The following is a 17738-nucleotide window of genomic DNA, read 5'->3' on the forward strand; positions in this document are numbered from 1 at the left end:
TTTCAAAACTCAATGTTGGTACACTGGCCAGCTGAAATATCTCACTGTGGGGTTCAGCAGCATCCCGTCCTGAGGGAATGTAACAAAATAAACTGCGAACATGAAACAACCCCAAATCAAGAATCCTCAAGTGTATTAACTATTGATCATTTTCATTGCTAAACAACCTATTTTTTTATAAAGATTTTTCTCAGGTCGAGTACCATTAGAATCCTGTGTATTTGTATTCCCTTTAATAGCTAGCATTAGAAGTTTTGTATTTGTGGATTTGATGTTTCTGTGATTGTCACATGCTGACTTCTGTGTCTAACTTCTCAAACCATTCCTGTACATAAATGCCTTTCATTTTTATTCCTCACTTAAAAATAGAGTTTTCATGAAGCCTGCCTCATGACACTTTATTAGAAAGGGTAAGTCTAAATGAAGAATCTATTGCAGTAAGTTTCCCATCCTCCTATTTCTATTATTTGTAAGATCTTATGAACTCTTTTGTAACTAAAGCATCATTAATTTAATGGCCTGGAAATGATTATTTAATCTTTTGCCAAGGAAAAATGTAGGTGTTGCTTTTTTGATGGAAAAGTAAATACATTTTCTTATTCATATTTTGCTCCCATTAGCAATTACTGTCAAGTAACTTATCATAATTTACCTTTCATACTTAATTTTCATCTATTCATTGTAATAATTTTATTTCCTGGATTGGCCTCATCATAATCTTACCTTCCACCCCCCTGACCAGTAGTGGTTTGATGCTCTGAAATTGAATTTAAGCAAAGGATAATTTATTTTGGTTATATTTAGTTAAAAGTTTATAAATGTATTCAATGTTTCTAGATATATCACTCAGGTGTAAGTAAATAAAAATGTTAATTTTTTGAGAATTCTTTTAACCTAACCCTGTTACTTAAAAAAAAAAAATAGCAATTCATTATCTAATTGTTAGTAGAAAAATTATAGTCTTAACATCCAGGGAAATAAGTTTTGCTTTTTGTACAAAAACAGAGAAATTCCACTAATTTTCCTGCTGATTAAATCCACTAAAAGAGTAATTTTAATATATACTTAATGGGGCATTTCAAAGATGGTTGATGTTGGAACAATTTCCTAATAAACCCATGGAGATCCTACATTTATTCCATATCACCAGGAAACTGGTATATTTTCCCTAAAGTTAAAATACACTTTCAAAGAAATTTTGAAACTTATCATGCATGACATCTCTCCTTAAACACACACACACACACACACACACAACAAGAGAGAAACACATTCATTTAAAAAAATGTGAAGAAGATTGTATTAGCTTTTTAATGAAAGCTTTGCAGGCTGTTTGGGGTCTGCCCAAATTTTACTGCTTCTGCACTAAGCGAGGCTTTATAACTGTTGAAATTCTTCAAAGGTCTCTGAGCAAGCTGCAGGGCCCTGTTTGACTGTAATAAATAGTCTTTTGTAATTCCACACTTACTTAAGTAGAGGCAATTGCTCCAAGCTTGTGCCATCTCTAAGTTAAATGAACCTTTTCTGATTGCTGCTTTTAGGCCCCTGTTAAGTCATTTGTTCTGCTCTTTTAATACACGCCTCTTGTGTTGGCTGCATGTCAGCAGTTTCAACCCAGTGCACCAGCTGGAATCCCGTTACATTTAGGTAATGCTCATCAATATTTTAATATTAATAAATAATTAACAGAATTTGTTTTTCTCTCTCCTAATAAAGAATTTTAAGACATGATAAAATGTACTTCAGGAAGAGTTGAATTATATGGGCACGCCTCTGTATCAATGCTTTTTAAAGTGTTTTCTAGAACACTCTTAACTCACACCTTGAAGTATAATTCATCCATACTGCCTCATGCACTCATAGAATCTGTAATATTAATGAGAAACCATAATATGGATTACATTTCTTTAGGTTAGTTTCCAGGTATTAAAGAGTGATTTGTTCAAAGTACTAATTTCTAATATCCACAGAAATTTCTTTCAGTTTATTATTATGTTGTGTAAGAGAACATGGTTTTACAGTGTATATCATAAAATAGATTTGATTTATTTTGTCTTCATTTCTTTTTTTTTTTTTTTAATTTTGTTATTTGGAAGAACGGTGGGTCATAGTTCCATAGAATGAAAAAAAAAATCATCCCAAGACTAGAGAAGTGCTCAGTGCTAATGTAAGAAGTACACAGGAGGAGAACAAGTCTTCCCCAGCAAACTGCAGGTATATAAGGAGAAACAACAATTACTTGTGAACACCCCGATATTTCCAGATTGGGCGTTTTAATCTGGTGCCTCTTTTATATACCTTAAATGATATATACCTGAAATGATTCTCTTACCAAGATGAAGAAATTGATCATAAAGTAGGCTATGGGGAAACTGGTCAAAGCCTCTATATAGTTTAGTAAATGCAGACTTCTGCAAAGGGGAGATATATATATATATATATATATATATATATATAAAATAAGAAAAATTAAAACAGTAAGAAGGAACATGGTAACATGAAAAATTAAAACAATAGGAAGGAAATAATTTTTAGTAAGTTAATAGCCCTCTTTAAAATAATACCTTGGTGTGTAAAATACATTTTGTGGTATTGGTGTTTGAGAGGAAGCAAATATTTGACCCTTAGCTTTTGCTATTCTGGGTACAGTTAGTTATACACACGTCCTTTGGAGAATAAAGAACGGAGACATGATATACTTAGTAAAATAAAATGTATTATATTTTAACTGAAATATTTCTTTAAAGAATACACATACAAGAAAAATGTTGGGGGGGAAAGAGAGGTTCATGAATCACACAGTTATCTGTCCTCTATGAAGCTTTCCTATACTGACACTATACCACTGAGAAGTTCTGAACACTCCAGGTACTAAAAAAAAAGTCTTGTGTTGCCACAGTGGACTTGCTCATGGCTCTTTCAATTAATTCTTCTTTAAAATTTTTCTTTGTCATGACATAGAGCTATAAAGATTTTCAGATATTTTCACCTTATATTGTCTACTAGTATGTGTTTTGTAAAAGCTGGTATCAAAATACTTTTCAATTGTTATTCTAGGGAGACATCACTTTCTGGGAACGAAGGATTGAATGCTCACTGGGTGCTTACTTCCCTAACACCAGACCACTGCATCTGGCAGCCTCTTGAATCACAAACATGCAGTGGCTAGTCCAGAGGACAGAGAAACAACAGAGTATAACCCTTAATAGTTAATAACCGAACCCTAGTTATTTATTTATAGAGGAAAGGTAAGATTTCCTCTCATTGTCAGGATAACCTGAGCCATTGACTACATCTAATGAAATAATAATAAAAAAAAATTACAATGTAGAAGCAAAAAATGTTGGGCTTAAGAGATTTCCTTGTAAAGAGATTGAGTTAGAAATGGGGCTTGTATGGTTTACAATTTGTATTTGAGTTACACTTGATACACTTACATGCCAAACCTACTGACAGACATGGAAGAGATTCATTATTTTAACTACGGTGTTTTTAAGCTAAATTTACCATTATTCTGAAGCTAAAATATGACCCATCCTTAGAATCAGGAAGTCAAAACTTCAAAATTCAACTCCTAAAGGATCTGGTTTGGTTTGTTTTTATTGGGACTTTCCTCTTTCTGGGTTTGGGAATTTCTAATGAACCTCTGAGGTATCTGTGGTTTAGAGATTGGACAAGTTAAAGCAATAACAAAAAGGATTCAGTATTTCTTTTCTAAGTAAGCCAAAGCTTTTAAAAATTATCTCCATGGGAAAATGTCATGCAGTAAATGGTTGAAAGATTTTTACTTTGAATCAGACATGCCTTTAAAAGCATTACTCTTTTATATTTTTTGTACCATTCATTACAATGACCACTTAAGAACATTTCCTTCTTGGGTTTTGGGTTTTTTGTTTTTGTTTTTGTTTTTGTTTTTTTTTTTTTTTTTTTTTTTTTTTTTTTTTTTTTTTTTGGAAGTGAACCCTTCTATTAAATCCAGAAACACTCTTGGGTTTGAATTAGCATAATCATTCATAGCTTCATGTTCTCCATCTCACCACCCTTACCCTGATTTCCTCAACCTGTTGTTCTCTGGAATTTCCTGTTTGGATCTCAGGATTCACTATCTCTACAGCCTAACCAGTTTCAATTTCAGTGTTACACTCCTTTATATATTCTCCCTCACCAAGAACCCTGCATGCCAAAAGCTTCAACATCTGACAGCTGATGAATATTCTTTTTTCAACTCTAGTTTTCCAGCCCTGCTTCAATTCAAACTCTTGCCATTTTTCACTTGGATTCTATACTTTTCATCTCAATTGTTTCAGAAATTCAATTTTCTACACATTTTGATGACTTCTTATTTTATAAAGTAAATGAAACATTAATATTCCCCTCCTTCAAAATTTTATAATTTCAAACAGTTTTTTTCCCTAAACCTATTAGCTAAATAATAAGAGTCCAAAAGAAAGGTTAAGGAATCTACATTTTTAAGAAGTTTGTATCGGAAAACTCAAGATCATATATTTGGGAAATTCTGGACTACAGTTAAATACATATATTGAAATTCATGACATAATTATTAAGATTCCTCATAAGACTACCACACACATACCAGTTTTAGTATTTAGTGCTCTCCTTTCAAATTAAAATTCTAAAGCTAATTTCTTTGGTCATCTGCCCACAATGTGCTGCTACACTTGCTATCTGGAACATTCGATCTCTTCCTTTTTTCATCTGAAAAATCTCTTGTATTATTATCCTTAGAAATCAATTGCTAATATAATTCTCCCAAAAAGCCCTTCCTGAATCCCTTAGGCAATAGTTAATCAGCTTCTTCCTCTGTTCTGATATACAGAATAGTTGTTCATTCTCTTAATATTTAGCCCACCACATTGTGTTGTAATTACATAATTTACTTACCAGGTGTCTTCCTACTATATTATAAGCCCCTCAGAGTTTTCGGTGCCTAATGTCATGACAATCTTGCATAAAACTAGCTATGCACTTTGGATAGCTTTACAGTAAAATATACAATATATTTTGTGGTTATTTCCTTTGAAAGATAAGTTCGATTTAGCTCTTGATGTTAAATAAATAAAATTCTAACCAAAATGAAACCTATAATGTGTTTAGCAGAGATACCATTATCTATAATATTATGTCATTAATTTTCTATAGTAAAGAGAAAAATAATTTTCTCAACTGAACTAATAGTGATGGAAGAAAAACATTTTCAGGCATACACATTAAAGATAAATTTTGAGCAATACTGATAGAAGAAGGGTTCATTTCATAGGTGTTTACTGCATGGATTCTTCAAGAAAAGATTCCATTTTTCTTTCTTTTTTTTTTTTTTTAAAGATTTTATTTATTTATTTGACAGAGAGAGATCACAAGCAGGCAGAGAGGCAGGCAGAGAGAGAGGAGGAAGCAGGCTCCCTGCTGAGCAGAGAGCCTGATGCAGGGCTCGATCCCAGCACCCTGAGATCATGACCTGAGCCGAAGGCAGCGGCTTAACCCACTGAGCCACCCAGGTGCCCCTCTTTTTTTTTTTTTTTTCCAGTTGCCTTCCACATTCCTTATTCTTTAAACCAAGTTCTCCCCCCCCTTTTTTTTTTTTAAGATTTTTATTTATTTATTTGACAGAACACAAGTAGGCAGAGAGGCAGGCAGAGAGAGAGAGGAGGAAGCAGGCTCCCCGCTGAGCAGAGAGCCCGATGTGGGACTCTATCCTAGGACCCTGAGATCATGACCTGAGCCAAAGGCAGAGGCTTTAACCTACTGAGCCACCCAAGTGCCCAAACCAAGTTTTCCTTCTAATGTCATTCAATATCCACATAGAATCAGAACAATCCTCAAATATGTTGTTTTTAAAAAAACAAAACAAAACCAAACAAAAAACCCTAGTTTGTCCCCTCTTATGTTTCTCTTTTATTCTCCTATTATTACCACAGCCACAACACTTCTGACACCTCCGGTCACCAAATGTGTGGGTTTTCCCGACACCAACTAATTCTATGACACCAGCTGGGTTTCCTACAATTTAAATTCTGACACTATCTACTGGAAATAGCATCAGATCCCACAGGTTAAGGGCTCAGTCCTACGAGACTGCACCCCACTTAGATACCAACTACCAAATTGTAGGCCCCCAGGTTACTCACAACTTCTGACCTGGCTACAAATTGCAGGTTCCCATGACCCCCTTCTTCAGTTTGACTTATATGCTAGAATAGCTCACAACACTCAGGCAAATACTTATATTTATCAATCTATTAAAGAGCATGATAAAGGAGATACAGATGAATAGCCAGATGAAGAGATACATAGAGCAAGATCTGGGAGGGTCCTAAGAACAGGAACTTCTCTCTCTACTGGAGTTAAGGTATCACTGCCCTAAGACAAGGATGTGCTCACAGACCTGGAAGCTCTCCAGATGCCATACTGTTGGGATGTTTATGGAGGCTTCATCACATAGGTGTATTTCCACCCTTCTCCCTTCTCAAGAGAATTGGGTAGCAGGGCTGGAAATTCCAAGCTTCTAATCATGGCTTGGTCTTTACATTGACCAGTCCTCATCCAGGTGCTATTCAAAAACTCACCCAGAGTCACCTCATTAGAATATAAGACACTCCTTGTACCCAGGAACTGATAAGAGTTTCAGGAGTCCTATATCAGGAACCGGTGTCAAAGACAAAATACTGGAACAGAAGTATGCTACTAGTGTTCTATTATTTAGAAAACTACAGGAGTTTGTAGAGCTCTGTGCCAGGAGCAGGGAACAAAAACCAATATATAATTTCTGTTATCTCACATAGGTGATATGGCTTTGAAAAATCTATGTAGGGCAAACCACAGGTTTCTAAATACAATGTTCCGAAGTGAAAGAGGTTAATATTGATAAAGACCTATTTTAAAAACTCTTGTTGTTCACTTGGAGTTGATTAATCTCTGAAATAAGGAATCACATAGGTAGGAGGGGTACCTAGGTGGCTCAGTTAGTTAAGCATCCAACTCTTGATTTCAACTCAGGTCAAGATCTCAAGGTCCTGAGATTGAGCCCCTCATGGGGCTCCACACTCAGCATGAAGTCTGTTTATCCTGCTGTCCTTCTCCCTGCTCAAGCTGGTGCACTCTCTCTCTTTCAAACAAATAGAAAATCCTCAAAAAAATAAAATTAAGGAATCAGTTATGTAGGAAATATTAGAAATTAGAGCAAATAAAGATTTTTTTTTCAACTATTTGTCTTTGAAAAATGTAGTATACTAGAAAATTTATCAAAAGTATTGAAATCTTGGGAAAACTCAGTTAACATCTTATCCAGCTTCTGAGTACAGACAAGGTTATTTTAGTATAGAAGTTTCCAAAGATTAAGGGCGATAATTGTTGAATGTAGCTAATGAAAACATGGTGGTGAGAAAGGATTAGGATGCAAAATCAAGCCCAGATGAAAGAACAAATCTTAGGTTATAACCAAGCTAACCACACTGTGAGTTTTTGTTTGCTTGTTTGTGTGTTTGTTTTAAAGCACTGTTGAAGTAATAAGGTCTCTTCTGACTTAGAGTCACTCAGGGGTAGAGCTGCTACATTCCAGCACAAGACAGACAGAACTGAATCTGGACCTTGGGAGGACTCTCTGTGGAGCTCGTGACAAAGGGCTTGCTGCTTTCTCATTAACTGCAGGAGTGGAGAGGTATGACTTAAATACATGTTAGTGCGGAAGGGGGCTGACACTTACCCTGCTTCCATTTTACAGAAGATGGTTAGAAATCTAGTAAAAAAATGAGCCCATTAGGCTGTTTGATCCTTGTGCTCAATGGAGACAGAAAGGGGAGAAAATTTTACATTGTATTATTTACATTTTATTATGTTATATTTGGAAACAAGGCAAAATATATACAGGTCTTAAGTAAATTAAACTTTTATTGGCAAATTATAACTGTAGATAGATGGAAAGAGGCCACTGATAGACATACTCTATATTTTGAGTGGAGTGGATATCTTTGTCAAATGTCATTGAATTTTACACTTACAATTAATACAATTTACTATATATAAATGTTATTTCCATTTAAAAGGAAGTAAAATATATATATGTATATATATGTGTGTGTATATATATATATATATATATATATATATATATATATTCTTTTTTTAACTATCTTTCTTTATTTTCTGTATTCTTGATCCTCTGGCATCTGAAGCTGACTGGGTGGGGATAGACTGCCTCTCCCAAGGTTAGCCAATTCCTACAAATAGCAAAGACTGACCCAGGAGAGTGCTTTTCATATGAAATTAATCGATCCAGAGCCTTTTCTATCTGAATTTATACTCTAGGAGACAACATTTCCCTGCTTTAATCATCCCAAGGCTCGGTATCAGACAGCTGACAGGTCCCTACACCTCAGAGTCCACTGAAGTTTTTCTAACTGACTAATCCTAGGTCTACCTATCTTATCTCACCTTGCCTTTCTGACAGGAATCATCATAAAGGCTCTCGCCCATGCTTTCTACTCATTCTTTCTGCCTCCTAACTGACCCTGATACTCCTCTATGTGGCCCCTATGGTGTGGCAGTTCCCCCCCCCTTCCTCTTGGGAACTGTGAGTAACAAACTATCTTTTTCATAACAATCATCTCTTGACCAATTTTTGGTCTCACTATACCTGAATAATAATAAAAACTACATTTTAAAACAACTAAATAGTGTAACATTGTCTACAAGTTATTGCAAGCAATAGACGTCCTCTCAACAGCACTATGAGGTATCTAAGAAAATACTTGGCATGCACACAATCTTGTTAATAACTTTTTGTCTTAGTCCCATCAAATCCAGAGCCTTCCATGACGTCCTGTCTTTGATGTCTAACCAACAGTAAAGGTTAAAACCAGCCTATCGCAGCTTTAATAATAGCTTTAACTTCTTATGCTACTTAAGGAATAGGTGTTTCTGTACTTATAAAGTTGCTGTCTGTTGGGTTCCTGTGTCTCTGTTCATCAGCAGTATGATTTTAGCCAGATTACATCAGCAGTTAGACAATATACACTAAATCATGAGCTAACACTTTTGTCTGTACCTACCCCTACTTGGCAATGCTGAGAGTCAAGGTGAAACATTTTGTTCTGTCTTTACCCCATCCTTTCTGGTAAAGAAAAGAAAATGAAGAGAAATATACCACAGTTGCATCTGTCCAGGATTCTGGATTAATTATGTAGTATTAATTGGGGTTTATGTCAGAAGTAATAAATAACTAACTTTAATTGAGGAACCAAAATTTGAAACACACATACATCCATACATGCTCACACACACACACACACACACACACAAACACACACGCACATACACACGCAGTCATGCATTCATGTATTTGTATGACTTCGAGTGTGATCCTGTAATAACTTCACTTTCACTTATATATGTTCTTGGATGAATGATTTATTCCCGAAGGAGTGACAACTGTCTTTATAAGTATCACATGCATGAGTAAGCAACCATTACTGTTCATTGTTGTATGAATCATGAATTTTTATAGTGCATTATCCCTCTATAAATGTACACCATAGAAGTATATGTTACATCTAAATTTTATTGATTCTGTGTGTGGAAGCAGAAAAAATGTTGACAGATTGTGCTTAGCATATGGCATATGTAGGTCTGGCCCATTTGGCTTGTATGTGCCTAGCAATTCTACCCTAAGTGCAGCAGAAACCAACTGAAGCAGGAAAGTCCACTTTCGGAATCACAGAGGCTGATCTCTTTCTCAAGGAGCTGAAACCTTCCATACCACGAAATCTTCAAAGGCTGGTCAAACACTGGAAATCAGATTTTCAAAGTTAGCTCAGACTTACCAAATTTACTTACATATAGAAATACTCATTGGCTTGGGGGAAAAAAGGGGGGGGGGCAAGGGAAGAGTCCAGAAAAGAAGATCTTTGAAAGGTCACTATATAGAATGTAGAATATTTGATTACCATGAAATCAACTTCCTTAGCAGCCCTACTTCTATGTTACCTTGATGCTAGGAACTTATTTATGGTATGGTTATATTCTTTTTTTTTTTTTATTCTTAAAGAACACACTAGTCTTTATTTGTTAATTTGAAAGAAATCACCTGAAAAATATATTTTTTGAAGATTTATTTATTTATTTAGGAGAGAATAAGGGAGCGGGAAGCTCAGGAGCACAGGAGGAGGGGAAGAGGGAGAGAAGCTGACTTTCCATTGAGTGCAGAACCAGGCCCAGACCTTGTCCTGGACCCCAGAACCCTGAGATCATGACCTGAGTTGAAATCAAAAGTCAGGCACATAAGGAACTGAGCCACCCGGGTGCCCCTCACCTGAAAATTTTCAAGTAAAATAGGAAAAAGTTAAATGCATTTGGCAATTCCATGACTCTTGATATGCAGTCTACATCTCCTCAAATTATGCATCCCAAACCCATTATCTGATTTCAATTAAAATTTTAAAAATTAAGTAATAAAAAAGAGGTTGTGATTATCATTTTTTTGTAGTCTAGCTATCTGAAGGATGCAGGTGGGAATTATGCTAATTCAGGTATGTTTGCATATTTATACAAACAAAATGCACACCAGCAGGGACTTATAGAGTTTCTAAAAGCAATCATGCTTGCAAAATTCCTATTTTGGCTGTAAAATTTGCATTGTTCATGCTTGCATTTAGTAATACTTCCCAAATTCTTTTTGTTTCAAATTCCCTCTCTCCACTCCATATCACTTGATTAAGAAATGCAAGCACTCAATTGTGATAAATAACATTTTACTTCCCACAAGCAGAAATTCTAAAAAATTTAAGCAAAAAACAAAGAGGAAATTGCAAAGGCAGACTACCTGCTGCTTAATTTCCATGATGCCTGTGGTTTGACCTCTTTAGTTCCAGGCATAAGATTAATTTATCTAAAGAATTTTTGTCAAATACCTTTTGAGCTAGCATGAGTTTTGGAAGAATTCAAATTCTCAAATCTATCCAAATAAGGAAAATACATCAATACATATTTTTGCCATTATGTAAACTCCACATAATTGACCTCAGAATTTTAAGAACTGGAGCAAATTAATTTTCACATGTAACATAAAAATTTTAGCACATTAGAAAAAAATAGCCTAAAGTTATTCCATTTTTGGATTGCATAAGTAAAGCTAAAAAGAAAATTATGTGGATACATATGTAGTAATACTTGTTTCTTTTAAGAATTTGGCTTTCACTTTAATGTGTGTATTTAGTTTCCTGCATTTCTAATTCCCAATAGCTAACAGACAATTATCTTTAGTCTACACAGAGCAAGAGTTCTCAGACAGTTCTGGGCAAACTTCAGGAAGGAATATAGTTCGTGTTATCTGAGATGTGGAAATATTCTAAAATTCATTCCCAAGTTTGTGAACTCAGGTCACTTTGTGTTGAGTTTTATTTATGAAAAATTAAATTCAATATGAAGGCTCTTAAATTAGAATTTATGTTTTAAAACTTGAACTTTAAAGGCAATGATAGGCTAATCATTACTTATTAAGGGGATAAAAATATCCTAAAACTGATTTGTATGGCCATGGTTGAATCAGTCAGAAGAGTTACTAAAAATTATTGAATTGTATACTTGAAAAGGGTAAATTTCATGAGGTGTAAAACCCACCCCAATAAAGTTACATGTTTATGTATATATGCATATGTAAAAGAGTAATCTGAAATAAAAATTAGTACACATAGTTTACCAGTACTGAGGTGTGGTTATATTAATTATATGGCTTTGAATAGTCTTGAAAATTTTTCTGCTGTGTTCCAATTTTTTTCTAATTTTCAGGCTTGTTTGTTGAAAAAAAAATTGTATTTGTGTGAAACTATTTTATAGGCAATATTACTTATTACAGACCTGGTCTGTCAGATTTCTTCTGGAATTGAAAAACAATAAGCCAAGAATCATTATTATTCACATTACACAGTCTGTGGTTTAGCTTTAGAAACATGCTTTTCAAGTTAAATTTCCTTCAAAATGCACCTAGCTAGAAAAAAACAAAATAAGGGAAAAATGCTACAGGCAAAGCAAACTTGAGGTTTGAGAGGTCTGGCAGTCCATTCTCAAAACACAACTGGGTTTTTCGACTCCAGCTACATTATAGGGGGCTCACAGTTGGTTTTCAAATACACATTTATGGATCTATGTGTACATCTTGGTTTCCTGGATGGTTAACATGTAGTACTTTTATTTTTTGTTAACCTTAGGAATAACTGACTGTCAAATTGATTTGGGACTATAAAGGCTTGTTTAGTACTCTGAAAGGGGATCAGGGAACAAAAGACCTTGTAAGGCCACAGGTTGGATTCTAAACAATGTATACAGTTTGTAAATGAGTGCAGGTGGAATGAATATTCCATTAATATATAATGTTCAATATAAAGCATTCAAAGCATAGGCAATACACATAATCTATATAATGTCTGTGTTCTTTCCATTCATAAATTCAGGGGAAAAAGTGTATACAAAAACATTGGGAAGTTCTTTTGATAATTCACTACTAGCTTCTAGTGAAATGGTAGATCATGAAATCAGACCAGAAAATAATCCATCTAAATAAAACAAGTTTTGAACAACAACAACAAGCCTATGTTTTTGTTCTAAAACCTGTATCAGTTAAATTTGCAATGAGGAAAGTGACTACAAGAACTACAGACACAAAAGAAAAACCTTGAGAAAAAATTTTCCAGCACATTCCATGAAAAGTCAGCAGGGTTTTACAGGAAACAATCAAGTGATTGTAGGAAGAAAACATGCAACCAAAGAATGTATTCAGTTAACATCTATAATTTAACAAAATAACATATGGTCAAAGTCACTTTTTGAAGACAAATTAAAAGGTCCTTATGGACTACAAATTGCTAACTACCAATGTTCTTTTAAGGAAACAATGAATAATATTGATGACTGACTATCCCAAGACTGAATGCTGCAAAATTGGCATCTGAATACTTAGTGTTGACTTTGCTGGTAACTTTGAAATCTTAAATCAACACGTTTCATCCAAATACAGATGGAAGATATGCAATGTAGAGGAAACTATGTTTATGTTTTTGATCTTTTAAAATAAATATAAAATTATAAGAACTGACAACAAATAGTTTATTAAATTTGAACATAAGTTCTTTCATCATCAGAAACCCAATACAGGTGAACAAATTCTATACCCATAGTTAGATATTTATAAAAAGAACATGGATGAAATGTAAAACCTGAATGTAATAATCTTGAAAATCCTGCACAGGAAGACATATTTGTATTATACACTATATACTATATTTAAATATTTAATATATTTATTATCATAAATATATATGTATCATGTACATATGTATCTTATCTGTGGTTTTGCTTTCCAGGGTTTCAGCTGCCCCTGGTCAACCACAGTCCAGTAGCAGATGATCCTCCTTCTGACTTTTTGTCAATGTCAGTAGTAGCCTAATGCTATGTCACAATGCTTCTGTCATTCACCTCATTTCATCTCATGAGGTAGGCATTTTATCATCTCTCATCATCATCGTAAGAAGGGTGAGTACAGTACAAAGGAATGAGAGAGGGAAAGGGCAAATTCACATAATGATTATTATGTCATAATCATTCAATTTTATTGTTAATCTCTGTGCCTAATTTATAAATTAAACTTTAACGCAGGTATGAATGCATAGGAAAAATACCATATGTAGGGTTTGGTAGCATCTGTGGTTTCAGGCATCCCCTGGGGGTCTTGGAATGTATTCCCCTCAGATAAGGAGGCACTACTGTGCACATTTAAATATATATCTATATTAGTATCTATCTAACCTTCTATGTAAGCTAAGTTACGGATCATTTTATATATTAGATTCACACATCTTTTATTTAATTCTAACAGCTATCTTAAGAAATGGGAATTATTGGGGCTCAGTGGGTTAAAGCCTCTGCCTTTGGCTCAGGTCATGATCCCAGGTTCCCGCATCATCGGGCTCTCTGCTCAGCAGGGGGCCTACTTACTCCTGTCTCTGCCTGCCTCTCTGCCTACTTGTGATCTCTCTCTGTCAAACAAATAAACAAATAAATAATCTTTAAAAAAAAAAAAGAAAGAAAAGAAATGAGAATTATTTTTTTCTGATTCCACAAACAGGAAACCCAGAATTAAAATATTAAGAAACTCAGCTAAAACAAGTCAGCAAATGGGGGTGCTCCTATTTCGCTTTCACGTCATTCTCTCATTTGAATCCCTCCATCCATACCTGCCAATACTTTTTGCAATACAAATAATGAGATAATATGTTTCTATTTTAAAGAAAAGGAAAACATAAATGGTAAATTTTTTAAGGATAAAAAGTTAATGACTGGGATTTAACCCATACTCCTCTTTCCTACTATCCTACTGGAATAAGACTAAAGAAGTACTGAGGTAGTTCTCCACAAAGACATTGGAGACAATATAATTTGTATTTCATTTAATAAAGCAACCATACTAACTAGTCTTATAGCTCTCCTTATCATTCTAAAGTCCTTTCTAAACTAATAATACAAAGAATATATCTGTACCTGTTCCTTTTTGCATATTTTTTTCTTTGTATAACTTTGACCAATTCCTTAGTAAAGAATATTAAAGTAAAGAGTTTGTGTTTCTATTACATGCTAGGCACTGTGGAAGGTACAATGGGTAAAACAATGTAAAAAGCAGATGTGTAGCCCGCCTTCATGAAGATCGAAAACATTTGCATCACTAGAGTTGGATTTCTTTACAAATTACTGATACCCCATGTTCCCCTAAATGCATATGGAACCTATTATATTAGTTAAACACTAACTGGTTTGAAGTATTCTAACCCATCCAGGATACCTAATGTGTATTTTGTTGGTGTCCCAACAAAATCCCTTTGGAATTTACAAATGTAGTGTAACTTTTCTATTTCAAGCTGCCAGCATCTTACTCTACTTGGGAGGGCTTTCTTTGAGCATCAGAGTCAGCTCTGCCAAACACGTCAGGCTGGACATTCTAAGAATTAATATTCCTTCAATTTACCTCTCATCCTTGGAACAGCTCTCAGTCAAGGACTATTGGGGAGTTGATGTATGATAACCCAAGCTTTCTCTTCATTTGGGAGGGATAATTCTCAAGCAAATATTCTACACCAGCTCTCCCTGTTCAGCAGCAGAATTAATTTCCAGTTTCCCACAGGGGAACTTGACCATTGCCTACCCCTAAAGTGGTTGCCTTCATTTCCCTGTTCCATTGTCATACTTCCCTACCTGTGTCTCCTGGGATAATCTCTCCCCAGAAAACTTGTATTCAAATTCTCATCTTAACATCTACTTATAGAAGAATACAAACTAATACACCTTGGGTCTATGAAGAATTTCTGGGATACTGATGACAGCCAAGTTTGTCTTGAACTCTGTATAGATTTTTAAGATACTTAAACAATTTACGTTTGCTCTAGATAATAGCTGATTCTGTCATTAGGAAGTTTTAATCCCCATTGGGTCTGAGTTTAAGGAAACCAAATACAGTCACACAAACAAGTGCACAATTTCACAGAGCTAACATACACACATATATAATCTTACTCCAGCATTGTTAATGTCTCAAAGTCACTCTTGAGAGTTGTAAATGGTAATATAGGTCATATTAGAAATTATTTAAGTAACAGGACTGTGGTTGCTATAGTGGGATGAGATAATTTGTGATACTGCTTGGAAGATTAGTGGCATCCCTTTCATTCAGAGAGGATTCTGTTTTTCTATCTACTCTAAGTTAGGAGTGACTCTTCTGAAACAAATGGTTAGTTTTTTAAAAATTCTATCCTTTTCTCCTATACTCAGAATGCAGCATTGTCAGGTTAGAGAAGCAAAGGTGTTTCATTACTTGGTCATTCTTGGGGATTCCCAAGCAAATACCAAAATGTATCATGACAATGGGCCCTTAAACAAGAAGCAGATATCACAATGCACACCAGATCTATAGAATTTTTTTTTTTTTTTAAGTGGAAAACAGAACAGAGGTCTCCTGATCTGTTGAAACTGCTTTCCTATTCTCTGATGACATTGCTGGAATATCTCATAGCTTTCTGTTACTTTCAGTTATTAATACCCAGTATACACAGGGTAAAATGAACATTTTCTGAGTTTGAGAGATAAAGGTTGGCAAACTTATTCCTTCTTTCTCGTTTCTGGTGTTGAAACACTGAGGAGAGGTTGTGGAAAAATAAAAAAGTTCACACAACTGCACTGTATTTGTTGAGTTCCATTGTTTTCTTGACTGATACCTGCTTTTAGAATTGTGTGCTAGCTTTCTGTTGCTACTTATGACTTTTTCAAAGGAACTGTGATATCCATTTCGAGCTACTTAGAAAATCCTCCAGATATATCTGGTCCCAATTTTTGAGATTTTCTTTTCCATGTGGTATACTTAGTACATTTTTGTACTATTTTTGATCTTAGTTGCCAATTCCCAAGCAATATATATATATATATATATAAATATATATATATAAATATATATATTTATAAATTATATAAACTCATATCTTTGCTTTTGGTTTGGAAACTCATTTTGAACAGATCTTTCTGTTGTCTTAATAAACTCTTGATAAGTATTATATATTGTACTATACATACTACCTATACCATAGTAATTGGACCAAATGAGCTAGAGTTAACTTCTTATACCTACATTGAATAAAACCACAGAACAACACTTTTATCATCCTACAACATCCAAAGCTTTACAGAACGCAATTTAATTCTATGTTGGGGTAACATGTAATACAAGCCCATAAATGGAAGGCTGGAATACGATTGAAAGGGAGCTAATATAGATCTCTAAATAAATCCTTCCTGCTGACTCACATGGTGAGTGAGAATTAAGTCCAGTAGAAATCAGACAAAGAGGCCAATAAGCAAGTGCCCTCTGGGAGAGACTCCTTCGCAGCGATGGTGATATCCTGGTTTCCTACCATCTAGCAGACTTCACCAAAGAGACATCTGTCACGTAGGATTTGAAATTAGCGGGCCTATCCAGAAATTTTCTGTTTTTACTTCTTCAGTTCCCACATTGCCACAGCACAGCAATTACTCCCAAAATATTATTTTATGAGATAAGGCAGATGTTAGAAAGAGATAGGCTATACATAGAGGCTTATGCAGGTAGCCTATGTAAAATGAGGAAAACATTGTACATTGTATTAAGTTTTATCTTGCCTGAGGATCAGTCTTAAGAAAATGGTTTTGAAGAAATTACAAATGAACACTATGTTTTCTTTAAAAGTAAGATCAAAGGAGATGAGTAAAAAGCCCAACTTATTTCTTAGGTTAATATTTACATACTTACATAAGTCTTATAAGACTTTATAAAAAATCTTTACCCTTTTATAAGTCTTTACCCTTGCAAAGATTTGAAATTAATAAAAAAAAAAATTATCTCAGGGAGTCGCCTGGGAGGCTCAGGGGGTTAAAGCCTCTGCCTTCGGCTCAGGTCATGATCTCAGGGTCCTGAGCTCTCTGCTCAGCAGGGAGCCTCCTTCCCTGAACCACCCCCCCACCCTCTGCTTACTTGTGATCTCTGTCTGTCAAATAAATAAAGTAAAAAAAAAAATTTTCAGGAATAAATATGAGGGGTCTCTGGATGGCTCAGTTAGTTAAGCTCTGACTTGATTTCGGCTCTGACCATAATCTCAAGATTGTGAGATCAAGTCTAGCATTGGGCTCCACACTAGGTGTGAAGCTGCTTAAGATTC

At 34.7% G+C, this 17738-nt stretch overlaps 1 protein-coding gene across 1 annotated transcript in view; it reads right to left on the reverse strand.

The window, feature by feature from the left end:
- The window catches only part of EPHA3 (EPH receptor A3), a 354334-nt gene that overhangs the window by 78655 nt on the left and 257941 nt on the right, over nucleotides 1-17738 (reverse strand). The gene's annotated exons all lie outside the window — the stretch shown is intronic.

This window comes from Mustela nigripes, chromosome 2, assembly GCF_022355385.1.
Source record: "Mustela nigripes isolate SB6536 chromosome 2, MUSNIG.SB6536, whole genome shotgun sequence".
NCBI lineage: Eukaryota > Metazoa > Chordata > Mammalia > Carnivora > Mustelidae > Mustela > Mustela nigripes.